Source organism: Callithrix jacchus, chromosome 4 (assembly GCF_049354715.1).
Source record: "Callithrix jacchus isolate 240 chromosome 4, calJac240_pri, whole genome shotgun sequence".
NCBI lineage: Eukaryota > Metazoa > Chordata > Mammalia > Primates > Cebidae > Callithrix > Callithrix jacchus.
In genome coordinates, this window is record NC_133505.1 from 107638619 (window position 1) to 107655711 (window position 17093).

The 17093-nt window shown below is 33.1% G+C and overlaps 1 protein-coding gene, 1 non-coding gene and 1 pseudogene across 9 annotated transcripts in view; all 3 read left to right on the forward strand.

Annotated features, from left to right (window-relative positions):
• The window catches only part of GRIK2 (glutamate ionotropic receptor kainate type subunit 2), a 724338-nt gene that overhangs the window by 117141 nt on the left and 590104 nt on the right, over nucleotides 1–17093 (forward strand). The gene's annotated exons all lie outside the window — the stretch shown is intronic.
• LOC108591035 (small ribosomal subunit protein eS24 pseudogene) overlaps nucleotides 1–17093 on the forward strand; it is a 65960-nt pseudogene that overhangs the window by 16773 nt on the left and 32094 nt on the right.
• Nucleotides 648–754, forward strand: LOC118153251 (U6 spliceosomal RNA). Its single transcript, XR_004742507.1, has one exon. It is a non-coding gene; the product is annotated as a U6 spliceosomal RNA (small nuclear RNA).

The window sequence follows — 17093 nt, forward strand, 5'->3', positions numbered from 1 at the left end:
TTCCATCTTTATGACTTTAGATAAATTAGCTACCTTTGGCAAGGGTTAATTTTCCATTTATAAAACGGAGTTGGTAATATTGTTCAGATAGAGCTGTGAGGATTAAATTTTATGATGTATACAAACACCTAACCAACTAGAGCACAGTGACTATTATGTGTTTAAATCCAGGATAGTGCTAAATAGGATTTAAGACCACTTAAGGATAAGGCCTTCAGTGTTTGCAAATTGGATTTGTTTTACTCTGTGATTAATTTCCTAGTCCTAGAACATTGTGTGTGCTGAGTTACTGAAGTTTTAAATGAATTAACTATTAAAAGCTGAAAGTCAAAAGTGTTTCAAGACAGCTCTCTAATTCAACTCACAGAAAATGTCTTTTGAAACAAAGTGTGCTGCTCTCTTTTTATCCTGAATTGAAAGATTAGGAAGAAATTGTGCAGACACTCAGATATCTGCCTTGTTTCTCTAGTTTGAGATGGAATGGGTACAGAAAGGAAATTTTCCAGGTAGAAGATGAAGAATTTGGGAAACTTTCCATCTGTGTCTGAGTTAGACATTAATGTTGGCTTTGTTATTTAGTTCAAAGTCCTGCCTGTAAATTGCAAAACATCTAGGGTATTCATAATCAAATAGAAAGCAACACATGCGTGCTCGCTTCAGCGGCACATATACTAAAATAGGAATGATACAGAGACGATTAGCATGTCCCCTGCGCAAGGATGACACGCAAATTCATGAAGTGTTCCATATTAAAAAAAAAAAAAAGCAACACGTGCATTCCAAATGATATTTGGATTATTCACAAATTGGTATTTTCTGCTCTCTTACTATGCTCTCTCAGTATGAATCAGTGGAATTGACTGTAGAAATGTCACCACTGTATGCAGAACACAGTGCAAAGAAAATAATGTACATTTTGATCTCTTCCTCTCATCTATTCTGTTCAAACTTTTTCAAAAAACCAAATATTCATAAAGTATTTTAAACTCATATAGTTTGATTTATTCCTACTTGTTTAAGAAATAAATGTGAATTTCTTTGAAATATGTATTTATTTAATTTTAATTAACTGGCTAAGTTTTTCTGTAATTAAAATCAAATTTATAAGTATACTTTAAATTCCACCTAAAAGAGTATTTCAGTGTTTAAAGAGGTATAGATAAACATTTCAATGACATTAAAGTGGTTTACAGTTTATTATTTTTTAAGCAAAGGACTGGAATGTTTTAGTTGTATCAAACACCTCCATAAAAAGTGGTTTTTGTTTTTCATAGGAGAGTGAGGGCTCTTTTGCAGGTTTAACAGAAGTGTTGTCAAGGGTTCAGCTATGGGAAGAGATGAGAGGCTTATCATGCAAGGATGCACTAGAGTGGGTATGATGGTGATTTTCTCAGGCTTCTGGTGGTCACGGTTGAAATGTTGCTTTAGCATTTCCAATCCCATCTTCTTCTCAAAGTTTTCTGAAACTGCCTTCCTTCCCACTTTCTCAGCAAAAGTAATTGTGTTGTATTGGCTCACAATCATTTTATTTGACTAGGTCAGATCATAATCTCAGTTGGGGAAAAGTTTTGTTGTTTTTGTTGTCGTATTTGAGACGGAATTTCATTCTGTTGCCCAGCCTGGAGTGCAGTGGCGTGATCTCGGCTCACTGCAACCTCAGCCACCCGTGTTCAAGTGATTTTCTTGCCTCAGCCTCCTAAGTAGCTGAAACTACAGGTGCCTTCCACCACACCCAGCTAACTTTTTGTATTTTTAGTAGAGATGGGTTTCACCATGTTGACCAGGCTGGTCTCAAACTCTTGACCTTGTAATTTGCCCACCTCGGCCTCCCAAAGTACTGGGATTACAGGTGTGAGCCACTACCCCCAACTGGGAGGAGATCTCTAAACCAAAGAATAGGGCTGCTATTACTTAAAAAAAAAAAAAAAAAAAAGTACAATGGATACCAGGCAGGCAATAAACAATAAATATCCAATAGAGTAGGGTTTATAAAACAGAACAAAATTATTGACCAACAGATGAGATGTTATGCTTTTTATAACACAAATAATGGGGAGACTTTATCAAATCAGATATTACATTGAGCGGTAACAGTACAGGAAACTTGTAGGACTTTTTATAAACATCCAGTTATCCGGGCTTTAGGGAAGTTGCTTTAGCATCAGGTAAATAATCTTTGGAACTGGGTCTGATTGTAAGTACATTACAACAAAATAAATACTTTAGGAATTTATGATTGGAAATTCTTTATCCCAATAAACAAATCATTACATTTTAATTTGACCTTAGATCTCATCCATTTATGCATTTTTTTTTTTTTTTAAGACAGAGTTTCGCTCTTGTTACCCAGGCTGGAGTGCAATAGCGCGATCTCAGCTCACTGCAACCTCCACCTCCTAGGTTCAGGCAATTTTCCTGCCTCAGCCTCCTGAGTAGCTGGGATTACAGGCACGCGCCACCATGCCCAGCTAATTTTTGGCATTTTTTTTTTTTTTTTTTTTTTTTTTTTAGTAGAGACGGGGTTTTCACCAAATTGACCAGGATGGTCTCGATCTCTTGACCTCGTGATCCACCCGCCTCGGCCTCCCAAAGTGTATGCATTTTAATGGGAAAGTACTGGATAAGATTTACATGACTTGGCTTCTTGTGATTTAACTAGCAAGTTTCTCCATCTTGACTTCCTTGTTCATTAAGTGAGGCTGTCAAGAAAGATCTTTAAGATGCCTTACAGTTCTGTAATATATTATAATTAGATTGCTCTGAGTGGCACAAATAAAATTAATGTTTAGCATAGTAAAATCTATTATAGAGAGAAGGAAAGTTTATTTAATCTTTATTTAAAATGTATATATACAGCTCATAGCTCAATATATTAAGCATTTTGGACACCCAAGTTTTTAAAATATATAAATAATAAATTTACATTATTAGAAAAACAGTTACAAAAAGATTATTGTCGTAAGATTTCTCTGTAAGGAAATTAACAGAACACAAATAGAAAATGGTAGTTTTATCGCTTCTCACCCTGTTGGCTAGGATCAAGTCAAAATGGTAATTCTGATTTCTAAGACCATTTTAAATTATAGTTATATGAGAAAATGGCCTTCAAGATAATTTAAATAATCTTATGATTGTTATTGCATTGGTTAAAATGATTAGTTTGGAGAATGGTTCAAATTAGTAGTGAGTTTTTTATGAACTCACCTATAATCAATGATTGAATTTCTAGCACGATTATTAATATTTTGAACTATTGGTTATGCAGTAAAGTAGAGCTAGTAAAATATCAATGGAAACAGCATCTAAAAAGTTAGTCTCCAGAAGTATTATTTATAATATATATTCTTCTAAAAATATTTTTATTGAATACCTCGATCTGTAAAAAATACATATATACATACATACATATGTGAATACTTTAAACAGCTTTAAGGATATCGCCATTATATTCATTTATGGATTCTATACCTGTCCTAAGTTATATATATTATACAATATGTAAGATATAAATTTAAGAGAATAAGATAAAGATTAAATAATTGATATTTTAAAAATTTAGTTTCATGGTATGCTTATATGGTATGATTTATCTATATACAGTATGGTATTTTTGTTTTGGCTAAAACAGAAAAGAAATCAGAGGTAATACAATTGAATATGAATCACTGTTTTTAAAAAACTTTTTGAACATTTTGAATTGTAGGAAATCTGATACTATAGTTTGATTTATTGATTTTAATGACTATAGGACTGAAAAATGCTTCCTCACAAAAATATATAGATCTAAGTGGAAAATAAATTGTTGGCTAAAAATTATGCTAACATTTTTACTCAAATCAAACTGATGCATTTCCATCTCACTTGCAGTTAACTAGTTATTCTTATGAAGTAGTCACATAATGCTAAACTTAAACATTTCTGGCAAATGTGTTCAGAATCCTGTGAAATATGTCAATAATTAAAATATTTCTACGCTTCCACTTTTACCACATTCTTTTCATAGTATTAACTTTTTTTCAGTAACGACTTTTTTTTATCATTTGTTAATCAGCAAAACGGTGTGTGGAATAAATGACATTTATGATCTCCTACATGTCAGTACAAAGTATTATAAAGATTAACTATATTTTAAATGTCTTGTTTTCAAGAAATTCACTGCTTTAACAACATTCTGTCACACTTAAGAAAATTTCTAGCTTCATGTCTTGTCTTAATACCTTGCTTATGATTAATGTAAATAATTACTTTCATGTGGGTAGGACTATTACTGTTTTCTTGCTTTGCTATTTTTTTTTCCTAGTCTGACTGAAACCCTGTCACTTGTTATACAGTCTTTCCATTAAATATTATTATTTTATTTATTTATCTTTAATATTTGAAAAGATTTATTTTAAGCCAAATATCAGTGACCATGGCCCATGGTCTTCAGAAAGTCTTGAGAACATGTGCCTAGGGTAGTTGGGGTGCACCTTGGTTTTATACACATTAGAGAGGCATGAGACATGAATCAAATACATTTAAGAAATACATTGATTTGGTCCAGAAAGGCAGAACAACTCAAGGGTGTGGGGGAGGTTCCAGGCTACGGTGAATTTAAATTGGTTGAGTTTGTCTAAAGATTTATAGAAAGGTAATATTCTAGTTAAAATAAAGATTCTGCAGCTCAAAGTTCTTTTGAAGTCTTATAGTGGCTGTCTTAGAGACAATAGGATGACAAATGTTTTCTATTCAGATTTTAGGTTATTTCCTTAGGATTGGGAGGGTCTGGATGAAAAAGATCTACCTATTTTAGTAAAGATTCTTCACAGATGCAAATTTTTCCCCAAAAAGAACAGCTTTGCAAGGCCATTTCAAAATATGGCAAAGAAGCATGTTTTTGGGTAAAATATTTTGATTTTCTTCTTTACCTTGTAATATTATGCCAGAGTCAGGTTGGAAAGTAAATAATAATATATAGGGTTAAATAAAACCAAATCTTTATGATGAGAATTTATGATTTGTAGGGCATAACTCTTCAGACTTCTTAGATAGGAATTTGGACAAAATTTTTAAAAATTAGAGTTTAGTCCTTAATTATTTACTAGAATTTGTGAGATATGATTAAAGTGATGCTGTGAGAGAAATGTATATCCTTAATTATTTATATTAGCAATAAAACTATGATCATTACTAGGATAAGTATTTATCTTAAAACATTATTAACTGAACAGGAGAGTAAATCCAATAAAAGAAAAAGGAAGAAATAATATAAATGAAAGTGAAAATTAGTACAATAGGGAAAAAATGATAAGGTAGAGATCAGCAAATCCAAAAATTTGTTCTTTGGAAACAAACAAAAATAGATAAATTACTAGCAAGACTGATCCTGAGAAGAAAGGAGAACACAGAAATAGACATTTTATGAATAAAAATTGGGCATCAATATACAGTAGAGATTACAAGATAACCAAAGGTATTTATAAGATGCATAGGTAGTTCAGTGGGGGAAAGATAATCTTTTCAACAAATGATGCTGAAACAACTGAATATCCGTATTTTTTTAAAAAAGAAAACCTTGGCCGGGTGCGGTGGCTCAAGCCTGTAATCCCAGCCCTTTGGGAGGCTGAGGCGGGTGGATCACGAGGTCAACAGATCGAGACCATCCTGGTCAACGTGGTGAAACCCCGTCTCTACTAAAAATACAAAAAATTAGCTGGGCATGGTGGTGCGTGCCTGTAATCCCAGCTACTCAGGAGGCTGAGGCTGGAGATTGCCTGAACCCAGGAGGCAGAGGTTGTGGTGAGCCGAGATCGCGCCATTGCACTCCAGCCTGGGTAACAAGAGTGAAACTCCGTCTCAAAAAAAAAAAAAAAAAAAAGGAAAAGAAAAAAAAAAGAAAACCTTGATTCTTACTTCACACTCTGCATAAAAATTAACTCCAGATGAATCATAGATGTTAAGTGATACTGCTTAGATGAGTGGAGGAACACCAGTCTTCTTGGTCCTCATGCTGGTTTAGATAAAACAAGATGGACACACGTGGGGTGATTTTAAGAGTCAGATTTTAATAGACAAGAAGGAAGGAGAAGGCAGAAGGAAGAGGCTCCCCCATACAGAGACAGGGTGGTGATGGTGCTCCAAAGCCAAAAGAGGAGGTCCCTCTTAAATATTATTTATTAAAGAACTCATTTAGCGTTAAACTTACAATTTCTCTAATATAGTTTTCCGTTAGGTTAATAAAAAGCAAAATATATATTTCCTTATTTAAAAATTTAACTGATATTCCAATCTGAACTATATGGAAACATTGGTGTTTTGAGCTAGCTGTGTAGCAATTCTACCACTTATGAGAGAATGAAAGAGGAATAGAACAAGATCATAATGTTAAATTACCCCTTCAACAAAGATACACACTATGGAAATGTATAAAGTGATGATATGTCTTTTTAAGTTCGTTTGAGAATGAAGCAAGGTAGCTCTTTTATGTAGATTCATAGTAATATTGAAATTTTAACATGTATAATTTTTGAAGTCATTTTGAAATCGTCAGTTCCTCATAAATGGTGGAACAGAGAATGTTTTCTTTTTATTTATTTTGTTTTATTTTTTAGTACATTATTGGGGTACAAGTGGTGTTTGATTACATAAGTAAAATTTTTAATGGTGACTTGTGAAATTTTGGTGCAGCTATCACCTGAACAGTATACACTGCACCATATTTGTAGTCTTTTGTGTCTTGCCTTTCTCCCGCTCTTCCCCTCAAGTCCCCAAATTCCACTGTATCATTCTTATGCCTTTACATCCCATAGCTTAGCTCCCACATATCAGTGAGAACATACAGTGTTTGGTTTTTCCATCCCTGAGTTACATTACTTAGAATAATAGTCTCCAATCTCATCCAGGTCACTGCAAACACTGTTAATTCACTCCTTTTTATGGCTGTGCAGAATTACATTATTTATGATATATATGTATGTATATATATCATATATATACATTTAAGTAATATATATACATACATATATATGATGTATACATATATATCATATATATTAAATATAATATACATATATATCATATATATTAAATATATATACAGATTTAAGAAATATATATGATACATTTAAGAAATATATCATATTTTACAAAATATATATTAAATGTATATATATCATACACACATATCATATATAATGTAATATATATAGTGTGTGTGATATATATCTCATATATACATATATATACATGTGTGTATATATATATACACCCACACACATGTATCACATATATATGAGACATATATCACACACACACACACACACACACACACACAGTTTCTTTATCCACTCGTTTATTGATGAGCATTTGGGTTGGTTCCATGATTTTGCAATTGTGAATTGTGCTGCTATAAACATGAATGAACAAGTATATTTTTAGAAAGATGACATATTTTCCTCTGGTTAGATACCCAATAGTGGGATTGCTGTATCAAATGGTAGTTCTGGATCAAAAGGCAGGCCTCGTAGTGATGAAATCTCTCAGCAATTGCTTGTTTGTAAAGGATTTTATTTCTCCTTCACTTATGAAGCTTAGTTTGGCTGGATATGAAATTCAAAGTTGAAAGTTCTTTTCCTTAAGGATGTTGAATATTGGCCCCCACTCTCTTCTGGCTTGTAGGGTTTCTACTGAGAGATCCACTGTGAGTCTGATGGGCATGTGGGTAACCCAACCTTTCTCTCTGGCTGCCCTTAGCATTTTTTCCTTCATTTCAGCCCTGGTGAACCTGACAATTATGTGCCTTGGGGTTGTTCTTCTTGAGGACTTCATGACTAAAACACCAAAAGCATTGGCAACAAAAGCCAAAATAGACAAATGGGATCTAATTAAACTCTAGAGCTTCTGTACAGCAAAGGAAACAATCATTAGCATGAACCAGCAACCAGCAGAATGGGAAAAAATTTTTGCAATCTACCCATCTGACAAAGGGCTAATATCCAGAATCTACAAAGAACTAAAACAGATATACAAGAAGAAAACAAGCAAACCCATTCAAAAGTGGGTAAAGGACATGACAGACACTTTTCAAAAGAAGACATATATGAGGCCAACAAACATGAAAAAATGCTGTCATCACTGGTCATTAGAGAAATGCAATTCAAAACCACATTGAGATACCATCTCATGCCAGTTACAATGGTGATCATTAAAAAATCTGGAGACAACAGATGCTGGAGAGGTTGTGGAGAAATAGGAACACTTCTATACTGTTGGTGGGAGTGTAAATTAGTTCAACTATTATGAAAGATAGTGTGGCGATTCCTCAAGGACCTAGAAATAGAAATTCCATTTGACCCAGCAATCCCATTACTGGGTATATATCCAAAGGATTATAAATTGTTCTATTATAAAGACACATGCACTCATATGTTCATTGTGGCACTGTTTACAATAGCAAAGACCAGAACCAACCCAAATGCCTACTGATTATAGACTGAACAAGGAAAATATGGCACATCTACACCATGGAATACTATGTAGCCACAAAAAATGATGAGTTTGTGTCCTTTGTAGGGACATGGATGAATCTGGAAACCATCATTCTTAGCAAACTGACACAAGAACAGGAAATCAAACACTGGATGTTCTCACTCGTAGATGGGTGTTGAATGATGACAACACATGGACACAGGGAGGGAGCATCACACACTGGAGTCTGTTGTGGGGAATAGCGGAGGGATAGTGAGGAGTATGGAGGTTGGAGAGGGATAACATGGGGAGAAATGCCAGATATAAATGATGGGGGAATGAAGGTAGCAAACCATCTTGCTATGTATATACCTATGCAGCAAACCTGCATATTCTGCACATGTACCCCAGAACCTAAAGTGCAATTAATATATATACACACACACACACACACACACACACACACACACACACACACACACACACACATATAAAGTAGTTCTTCTTTTAGTTCTTTAAGGAATCTCCACACTGTTTTTCATAGTGGCTGTACTAGTTTACATTTCTACCAGAAGTGAAAGTTCCCTGTTCATGGCATCCACACCAACATCTACTGTTCATTGATTTTTTGATTATGGCCATTCTTGCAGAAATAAGGTGGTATCACATTGTGGTTTTGATTTACATTTTCCTGATGATTAGTGACTTGAACATTTTATTCATATGTTTGTTGGCCCTTTGTGTATCTTCTTTTGAGAATTGTCTATTCATGTCCTTAGCACACTTTTGATGGGATTTTTTCTTACTGATTTGTTTGAGTTAATTGTAGATTTTGGATATTAGTACTTCATCAGGTTTATAAATTGTGAAGATTTTCTCCCACTCTGTGGGTTGTCTGTATACTCTGTTGACTGTTCCTTTTGCCCTGCAAATTCATGAGTTTAATTAGATCACAGCTGTTTATCTTTTGTTTTCATTGCATTTGCTTTTGGGCCCTAGGTCATGAAATTCTTGCCTAAGCCAATGTCTATAAGGGTTTTTCCAGTATTATCTTCAGAATATTTATAGTTTCAGGTCTTAGGTTTAAGTCCTTAATCCATCTTGAGTTGAGATGATTCAAACAAATGGAAACACATAGTATGCTCATGGATGGTTAGAACCAATATCGTACCGCCAAAAGCAGTCTACAAGTGCCATGCAATCCCCATCAGAATATCTACATCATTCTTCACAGAGTTAGAAAAAAAAGCAATTCTAAAATTCATGTGGAACCAAAAAAGAGACCACAGAGCCAAAGTAAGAGTAAGCAAAAACAACAAATCTGTAGGCATCATACTACCAGATTTCATACAATACTGTAAGGCTATAGTAACCAAAACAGTGTGGTGCTGGCATAAAAATGGTTACATAGACCAATGGAACAGAATAGAGAACTCAGAAATTAACCCAATACTTACAGCCAACTAATCTTTGACAAAGCAAACAAAGACGTAAAGTAGAGAAAGGACACCCTTTTCAACAAATGGTGCTGGGATAATTGGCTAGCTATATGTAGAAGAATGAAACTGGCTCCTCATCTTTCACCTTATATAAAAATCAATTCAAGATTGATTAAGGACTTAAACCTAAGACCTGAGAATGTTTTCTTAATGGTACAGTGATCCTTTACAGTTTAAATAACCTAAAAGGAAACTGCCTATATTTTATACACTGTTCATTTATATGCATATAGCTATAATAAAATATAGACTTTCTTAGATTCAGTTAGAAATTTGGCTGCCTTCCCAGCAAAATGCAAGTATATAAAAACTGAATTTCCTCATCTGTTTAACAAGTTGGCCTTGTCAACCCTTATATATATATATATATATATATATATATATATATATATATATATATATATACACACACACACACATAGATATATATATATATTCAGTGATAACCCATCTTTTTACTGTTTGAAAAATTCATATGCTGAAAGATGATCTATGTTTTGACACTGAAAACTAACTGTATGATTTTTTTTTATCCCTAGACTTCTTTCATGGAGCAAATTGGGTAAATTCTCAGGTCACTACATAAGCAATAGTCTATTTCCTTTTTTTCTGGAGTATGTTTTCTGTTCCCTGCTTTTTCTAATTGAACACATTAGATTAAGGTACTCAGAGTCATCATTTTTAATTTTTTATTTAACAAATCTTCATATTTAATAGAAAATGTTATAAAACTAAATGGTAGATTTTGTGGGAGGGCATAAAAATGTGAAGGACAGCCAGCATGTTATAGTGGAAGAAAAAAGACAGGTTTAAAACCAGGTTACCTCTGAACCTGAAACCCAAACTTGTCACTGCCTTGCTGCAAAACTTTAGGAAAGTCACTTACCTTGCATAAGTCTCTGTTTTTACATCTGAGAAAGGAGGTTAAGTGTTAAGCAAATTAATCTGTAGTGTTTGAAATGGGGCCTCCTGCACCCTTCCATAGCTCAGCTGGTAGAGCAGAGGAATATAGACTGTAGCAACATCTGTGAAATGGGGTCCTCAGAGTAGACAATCAGGAATTTATATCTGTATCTTATACAACAAGAAGATTAGAGATAACTGATTTTGTTCAACTTTTACTAAAATATTAAATATGGTATTTATCTTGTGTAGGAAATTTAAGAATTGTACAAAACCAGCTATAAATATATTGTACTTTAAAACAAGCAGCATGATGTGCTTCCATCAGACAAGTGGGCAAAAACACATTTGACTTTTAGGCCTTTGCTTTGATTACTGAAAATGTGTTGTCTTCTAAGCAGATACTGAGTAATATTTTTTTCTTCTAAAGTGGTGTGCAACAACAGTTGTGATTTGACTCATTGACTTTCAGTTTCTCAAGCAGTATTTGGCTATGTAATACAGAATCTTATTAATAGTCTAAAGGTATTTTAAAAGATATATGTAGGGAGAGAGTCAACCTGGTCTGAATAGTGATAGCACATATCAACCCTATTGTCTTTTACAGCTCCCGTAGTTATGAATTGACTCCCTGGGGCTGTTATCTGCCATACAGTTATGTGAATGTTTTCATTGCAGCCTTTCCAACTTAAAGCTAATCTTCTTTAAACATGAAAAATAACTTTTATTCCTCACAAAGAAAAGCCATTATTAAATGTTTTGAGACCCCAAGTGTTTTTGAGTTATTCAAATTATAAGATGAAGCATTTATTGAAATGTGTCTTGTTGTTTAAGACTAATATGTTGGCAATAAAGTTTTAAAAAATTGCTATGGCAAGTGTTTGCTTAATTGTAGTTAGAAAAACAGTCACTGTTAATATACTACAGCATTTAATGACACTTCCATGTGTGATAAAAGCAAAAAGTACTTTCATTAGTTAAACAGATAAAAATGGCTTACTTTCTCATGTGCTCTCTTTGAACTTCTTGCATATATAACTTTCTTTTGTTAAACACATAATCTGTCAACTAATCAGCAAAGATTTGTTGTACTCCTTTTCTGCAGTGTATGTTGTGCTAGTTCTTACACAGAATAAGACAAAGTAAGTGGCTTCCCATCACATTGGAGAGGTAATCAACTCTCTAAATGAAACAGACAGTAATATTAGCTGATGTACGAGTAAGCAACAATATCAGAGGTACCAAATAGCATGTCCCAATGTATTCTGTGAAACATTATTTATTTAAAATGAGGTAAAAAGATTCTACAGCCAAATGTGTTTGGGAAATGTGCCCCAATATACAGCTCTTTTAAAGATTTATAGTGTACTCCAGCATATTAATGGGTCTGAGGAGACCTGCAGTAAAGAAGCCTGTAAAAATCACTTGACTAAGCAATTTTCCAAGTTTATTTTTCCATGTGCTGAGTATCTCCTACAGGAACCCACTTTAGGAAATGCTCCTTGATTTAGAATCTTTAGAATCTAATTAAACATAGTGTCCCCTTAAAGGGTGGGAAAGCCTGCTTTTTAAGACTAAATGTTGGTTTTAAAACAGTGTTACATTTATAGATGCATTATTGAGGTCAGTGGAGACTGTTACAACTTTTCAGGAGGAAAACTTGGCAAGACATGTAAAAGTATACAATGTAAATGCTCTTTGGCTTAGGGATTATACTTCTAGAATTTACTCTTGTTCTAAAGATCTTTATGGCTAAGCATGGCCTCTGAAGAATAATCTCATTAGCCTGCCATTTAATATCATCCACAACATTTCCTTAATACAATTTGGGATATACCAATATGTGCAAATATGTGTTATATAAATGAAGAGTAGAGACATATTTATAGAGGCTAGAAAGTTTGGGAAAAGATTCATGGAGCAGGTAGAAGTTAGAGCAGCCCGATTATATGAATGGTATTTTGATAGAAGAGAAGTCATTATGCACTTGATACTCCAAATTCTAAGTTCAAAATGGGCAATTGGCACATTGTGGAGTTAATTAAATATTTGTGTGTGTGTGTGTGTGTGTGTGTGTGTGTGTGCTGGTGATGCTACTATATGTCAGGGTTCTAAGAACTTTATTATATCATTTCACAAAACCAACCCATTATATAAATACTATTATTTTTTTATTTTATTGACATGAAGAAACAGATTTCACAGTTTTCCTTGGGCCACATTGCCAGTGAAAGTTTGAGATTGGTAAACGCATCTCAGAGTCTGAATTTTAGCCACTTTGTTTCATTGTGATCAGAATGTTGTCTAATTAAGCCCCAGAATACAAAATACCTTATAAATCTTGAGAGTCTGAGATTTTTTTTCCATCATACCGAAATTTACATTATTTGATGGAGTTTTTGATGGATATAAAACCAGGAGACATTATGAACTATCGCCATTAATTAAATTGTAATCATACCTATGCATTCAAAAAAAAAAAAAAAAAACAGACTATGTAAATTCTGAACTTCTCTTGGTTGGAAGTAAAACCAGTCAAATTGAGTATCTACACCTTCACATTTGACTCTCTGTTAAAGAATTTAATGGTTTCCAACATAGGTAGGATACATACTGAACAGTTATGATGACTTGCCTATTTGTTTGCCTTTATCATATAATCAGTAAGACTTGAGACTGAGGCATTTGTGATGCAAGCTAATCTATCCTTTCTCACAGCAGAATACATGAGAAGGACATCTATCTTAAGACATTGACTGGAAGACATAGATTGTCTCAAGATCACAAAGACCCTAAGGGCATTCCAAAATTAATTGTTAATGTTAAGGATCTGTTAGTGTTAATAAGGATAATGTATAGAATCCTCAATTATAGGAGAAATCTTATTTTTATTATCTTATTACAAATGAAAGAGAAATATTTTTCATTGTACAAAATTCTAAAGAAGTATCATTTTTTTCAAACTTTTTCTTAAATGTATTAGTTAATTGCTATTAGGAAAATTTCTTTAATATTGAGTGTCTTCTGTTTTTTTTTTTTTTTTTGCAAGCACTGTCATGGGAGAGTGTCTTCTTTATTATTTGTTTTTTCTTTCATACATTAATTAGGCTAATACCTGAAGTATTTAATAAAGTTCAGTAAGCAGCAGAAATAATATGTACAGAGGACAGAGTAGCTATTAATAAACAGCTATTATACATTCAGTATTATTGGTACTGGATATGCAAATGAGAACAGGAAATAAATTACACATAAGAAATAGAACACAATCAAAACATTGGTTGTTTTACGTTTTTAAAGCACTCAGATCTCACTGAATTCAGTAAACAGGCCAGGAACTTCTTGTTTATCTGGTATCCAATTTCATTTGGCATTGTGTCTGCAACTTCTTTCTGAGAAAATAGTAGACAATCTGAAGAATTTAAAAAATCAAAACAAAAGCCAAGTGATGACATAGATTTAGTAGAATATAACACAACCTCCTAAATATTTTCTATAATACAATACTATGCAATGGCAAATGACATTATTGCAGTGCTATATTTGTCCATTCACTGAGTATCTCCTACAGGAACCCACTTTAGGAAGTCCTCCTTGATTTAGAATCTTTAGAATCTAATCCAACAGAGTGTCCCCTTAACGGGTGGGAAAGCTTCCTTTTTAAGACTAAATGTTGATTTTAAAGCAGTGTTACATTTATAGATGCATTATTGAGGCCAGTGGAGAATGTTACAACTTTAACAGAGTTCAGTAAGCAGAGCAATGTCTTATGGTCTCAGAGAAAAACTCAAGTTTATGTATGATTGTTTTCATGGAAAATATATTCAATTATATTCAAAGTTTTCAAAACTGATTTATGTATGTGTTAGTATATTGTATTTTTTATACATAGGAAGTTTGATTTCCAGAAAAAAAAAAAACATAACATTTAAAAGAAAACTAGTTGATCAAGTAAAAGAAGCAAATGTGTAATATTTGATCATGGGAGTTTTTCATTATTCACATAATTACATATATGAAGTTTCAAAAATTAGAACTTCCAGATTAAAAAGCTTGCAACCATTTTCTATAGTTTCTCTAAAGAAATAAAAGCATAAATAAATACAGTTTCAAAAATAAATGCTAATCTTAATTTTTAGTATCTAGAATTTCCACATTTATTTTTGCTGGGAAAAGAGAACTATTATATATTGTAAACCATAACCAGCTTTAATAGACTTTGTATTGTGTTTTAATAGCTGGTCTATTTATTGAGATTTATTAAAATTAAAACAATTAAGATACATAATTAACTTTATTAGCAAATTCATACAAGATTTTTTCTGTTTCAAAAAGTATTATTTTTGAAACTGTTTCTTCCAGAAGTCAGCCATTTAAAGCATCTTCATGCAGATATTTATTTGTGGTCTTTTGTTATGTCTATTCTCAAATCTTGTACTATGTTAATTGACAATATTAATCTGTTTCCGTAATAATTACAGTTTTTAAACTTCTTTTGTGCAAGATTTAAAAATTTGTAAAACACATTGCTATTATCAGAATTTGAATAGCATAGAATTGTTTTATTTTAAAATAATATGAAATACAGTAAAATAAAAAATACTTTTTATTTTAAAGCAATTATTATACAGGGGATAATAGCTGTCTAGTTTTTCAGATTAATAAATATTAATAGATTTATTCTTAATTAAGTTCTGGTTGTACATTGGTGTAAAATGTCTACTACTTCTCCCTTATTTTTTTCTGGTTTGTGCTCTTCAGAGAGAAGATGGAAAATAACCAAATATAAAGAGTTCAACTTTATTTTAATTCATATATAAAAGAAGAAAGTTTATTATTCCAGAGAAATGCATTGTTTGGATTTAGTTTATTATCTAAACAGTAAAGTAAGGTATTTAAAATAAAGTGTTTCTACTTAAAGAAACCTAATAATTATTTTAGGCATTTGTTTTTAATGACTATTTTCAAGGTATTATAAGGATACTTTCTCCTTAAAAGTTGCATAACTGGAGATTTAATATATACCTCGAATCTCCTTAGCAGCTATCACAATTTTAGGACTAAAAAAAGCACTTTGAGCAAAACTTCTAGAAACTCATTACTTAGATGCTTTAGCAGCAATTTAAACCATGAAGTTAAGTCTACTCAGCTTCTCAAAAGCCCCTATTGTCTCTGACCTAAGGCTTTTGTCGCAGTTGATCCTTTTGCTTAACACACCAGCTTTTCTCCCCTTTCCTGCTCTTTTCATTTAGCTAATCACTGTTTATCCTTTTGAGTCTCTGTGTAGTAATCTGGATAGGTAATTTGATGATTCATTAAAACAAGGCCGGGTATGCATGCTCATGCCTGTAATCCCAGCACTTTGGGAGGCCGAGGCAGGTAGATCACAAGGTCAGGAGTTCGAGACCAACCTGGCCAACATGGGGAAACCCCATCACTACTGAAAATACAACACCTAGCTGAGCATGTTGGCAGGCACCTGTAATCCCAGCTACTCTGGAGGCTGAGGCAGGAGAATTGCTTGAATCAGGGAGGTGGAGGTTGCAGTGAGCCAAGTTTGTGCCACTGCACTCTAACCTGGGCAACAGAGCAAGACTCCACCTCAAAAGCAAAACAAAACAAAACAAAAAACAAAGACCAAATCTTAGTTACTTGGCATAACGAGCTTTTTATTCTCATTCAAGCAAGCCCTATTGTGGATTGACATGATTGTCGGTCATGGACTGCTGTCATTAATGTGGTGTCGCTTTCCATTTGTTCCTTTGTGATACTTCCATCTTAACATGCAACTCTTCAATAGCTACACAGAGGATGACAGCATAAAAAATTATACAACACTTTTAAAGTACTTATTTCTGGAAGTATAATTTGCCCAAGTATTCAGGAAGGAGAGGATTGGTGGGCATTACTAATGTCTACTAAGCCTCGCATAAATAAAACATTTTCTTATCTTTTCTTGATCTGTTCTGCCCCCAACCTTCTCCAGCTGCTCACATAACCGTGTGTTCTTTCTTTTTCATAGTCATTATCATAATGAATTGTTTGTCTATCTTTTTCCTCTCTATATTGTAAGCCCCATAGTTCCTTGACTTCTGCGACTACATCTGTTGTTGCTCACCACTTTGTGCACATTAACTGTGAAACAGTAAGCAGCTAAATATATTTATTATATATTAAATATATATTTGTTATATACTTATTTATTGAATTAATAAACTAATGACTTTCTATGGCTTTCAGTCTTCC